The sequence below is a fragment of the Plectropomus leopardus genome, unplaced genomic scaffold (assembly GCF_008729295.1).
Source record: "Plectropomus leopardus isolate mb unplaced genomic scaffold, YSFRI_Pleo_2.0 unplaced_scaffold12194, whole genome shotgun sequence".
In the NCBI taxonomy this organism is placed as follows: domain Eukaryota; kingdom Metazoa; phylum Chordata; class Actinopteri; order Perciformes; family Serranidae; genus Plectropomus; species Plectropomus leopardus.
Window position 1 is genome coordinate 1 of NW_024612942.1, and position 3,069 is coordinate 3,069.

The window sequence follows — 3,069 nt, forward strand, 5'->3', positions numbered from 1 at the left end:
TTTTTAACAATGATTTTAAGAAATATATAAAAACTTAACGGTGCAAAGGTCAATTTATAAAAACGCAAGGGCGCATTTCAAAAAATCCATTTGAACAAAATGCTAAATAAGAGAAGAAATAAGTTCATTTTTTCAGTCAGAAAATAGGGAATAGATTGCTGCTGTTGAAATTTAATTTGTATAATCTGTTTTTTACAGTATGGCTATTAGGAGGGTTTTATTTTATCTTTATTTATATTGAATTTAGACGCGCATTTATTCTGTCCTTGTGTATTTAATGCTGCTTTGCGCGCGAGTCCCTGTGGTTTATTCTATGATAAATCGAGCTTCATGTGATCCTCTGTTGATGACAAAAAAAAGCTCCAGCTGTCCTACCTGCACTCTGGACTCCGTGAGGCCGATCCTCAGTGCCAGCTCCTCGCGCATGAAGATATCAGGGTAGTGCGTTTTGGCGAAGCTCCTCTCCAGCTCGTTGAGCTGCGCCGGCGTGAAGCGGGTCCGGTGCCGCTTCTGTTTCTGGGTCTGCTGCCCTCCGGACTGGTTGGGGTTGTTGTTCTGCTGCTGTTGCTGCTGCTGCTGCTTCTCCTGCTCCTTGCTGTTCACCTGGCCCGGGTTGGACCCTCCTCCGCCGCTGCTGATATCATCGCCGGGGAGCATCGTGGCCCCTTCCACGCCGTCCGGGCCCGGGCCGAGCTCCCCGGAGTGTCCCGGGTCAGGTCCTCCTCCGCCGAGCCTGCATTTTAAAGCCTCCCTGTGGCCCAAGAGCTCCGCCGCGGCATCCTTCATCCCTGCACAGACAACCACAGCTGGGTGAGATTTCAACAGTCAACATTTTCGCTACAGGAGGGAAAAACAGCATGGTTAGAATAAAGCAATGCACAATATTTTGCAGGCAAATTAAGCAACATTTGAGCTTTCAGAGTCAAAATCTGCACATGCATTAAAAGCACATAGAAATTAAACCAGCTCGGAGAGACACAACCACAGCATGCACGTTACAATCTGCTCCTTAAATACTCTTAATTCAATTCGATCGCACCGATATCTTAGGAAATTGTTAAATCAAATTACGCAGTAATATAATAATAATAATTACTTTTCCAATGAATTAGGCGAGTTTGGCTCACTCGAGTCGCATTAAGATGATATAAGGAAGCAAATTGACAATTTTCACAGCTTGATTTAAGATGAGAAGTGCCTCCAGCTTACAGTAGAGTTGAAGACCGGAGTTTGGTGATGATAACTCACCGAGGCGAGCATCCAGGAGGTCGGCATGAGATAGCATTGCGCACCGCTCCAGGGCGAAGTGCTATTCCCAACCACAAAAAAAAAATCCCTATGACTTTAACCTATTTAAGAAATATATATAGCCTAAATGAAAGCAAATTCGGTTTGTGGTTAAAAGGGAGGTTCGTTGCATTATAATGTAGTTTAGAGAAATGGGGAGGCGCTTAACGGCGGAATGAACCCATGAGCTTCTCCAAACGAGGACCAATCAGAGCTGAAGCCTGAGGTATGTCAGCTTTAGACCCCCCTGCACCCTCCTCCTCCTCCCTCTATCCTCTCACATCCACAAGTTCATTCCTCCTCATTCCTGTAATTGGCTTTGATTTCTCCTCCAAATTACATCCAATAAAATAACCTGATTTAATATCTGTGTGAGCTTCGACCCGTTTCAAGAAATGTTGGATCACCACAATATTTGTTTAATTGCGCATGCTGTTGTGTTTTCATAGGACAAGAATGCGAGTTATTCATATGAGGAGGAAGCACATGGCTGCATTATTGTGCCTTTTTACACACAGTCTTTACGCATTTATTATCATTGACCTTTCCTTTTATTTTTTCTTTTAATGTTATTTTCGACCTCTTTCCGACACTAAATGCCTCCTGGAGACCAAGTGAACCTCTTCTAATATCCCTGATTTCCCAGTCAACCAAACAACAAACTTTATATAATTCTAACCAGGGCTCATTTTCAAGGCCATTAGGCTTTTAGTCTGTGTAATTAGCGCCGAATCCATGCGCCTTTATTGCAAATATCAGAGTAAGATCAGTATAAATTAGTGCTAATTTACTAGTATTTAGGCCCGACTGTCAAGAAGGGAGGGACTTGGTATAAATGATGTGTGAGCAAATTAATTCGGCGGAAAGTGGAGGGAGTTGGACATGATAAAGGGACACAGTTAATGCACCCGAAAGGTTGTGGAGACGCTGACACCTGAATAAATCACGCGATCATGTTTACAACACGCAGAGGAGGCCGGTTATTCCGGTTTTTATATTATGTCTAAATTAAGGGGTTTTATTCTCAAATCAGACAAGAAAAAATCCCCCTTAAAGGAGTTATTTTTGTTACTAAATAAGACTTTCTGTCCCAAAATATTTAGGACAAAAAAAAACAAAAAACAAAACAGACGTGCTTTAGACAGATGTCGGGACGTTTTGTGCGGGTTTATTTATTATGTGCTGGGAAAAAAAAAGTGGCACAAAGGAGGCGTCCGAGCGTGAACCCACGGGCTCGTTTCTTTTCTTCATCCATCCAGGCTTCAATCGCCTCCGCTCATCTTTTATTTGACTGCAATCTGGTGGCACGAGCGACAGACCGGGAGGGATGGAGGGAGGCTGGGAGGATGGAAAGACGGATGGATGGAGCGGAGTAGTGTGCGGGACTCTCTGTCGGGATGTGGAGGAGATTTGGTGTCTTGATTTGATATCTGCGTTTTTTCTTCCTGAGGAGAAAAAAGGAGAAGATGCGCACGTGGAGATATTTGTGCTCCTCTTGTTCGATCGAGGCTCTTATTCTTTTAGAAGCTGGAGTTCAAACTCAAAGACCGAAACTAAGCTTTAATTCAGACGATTTTAAAGACATTATTGTCGATTGCTATTAAAAACCAGATCTTTTTATCGTGGCGCACTGAAAGGTTGGAGATCATTTCACATCATCACATTTGCGGGATGATGGATCGCGCGCTTCGTTTGAAGACTTCTCTCTCGCTCAGTGATTTTATAGCTACACAAACAAAAGTGAATGACTCCTCGCGTGACAGCAGGTCATATTTGACCCAA

General features: G+C 43.4%; 1 pseudogene; it reads right to left on the reverse strand.

The window, feature by feature from the left end:
* Window positions 1-375: 375 nt before the first annotated feature.
* Window positions 376-1,356, reverse strand: LOC121963704 (annotated as a pseudogene).
* Window positions 1,357-3,069: the final 1,713 nt, after the last annotated feature.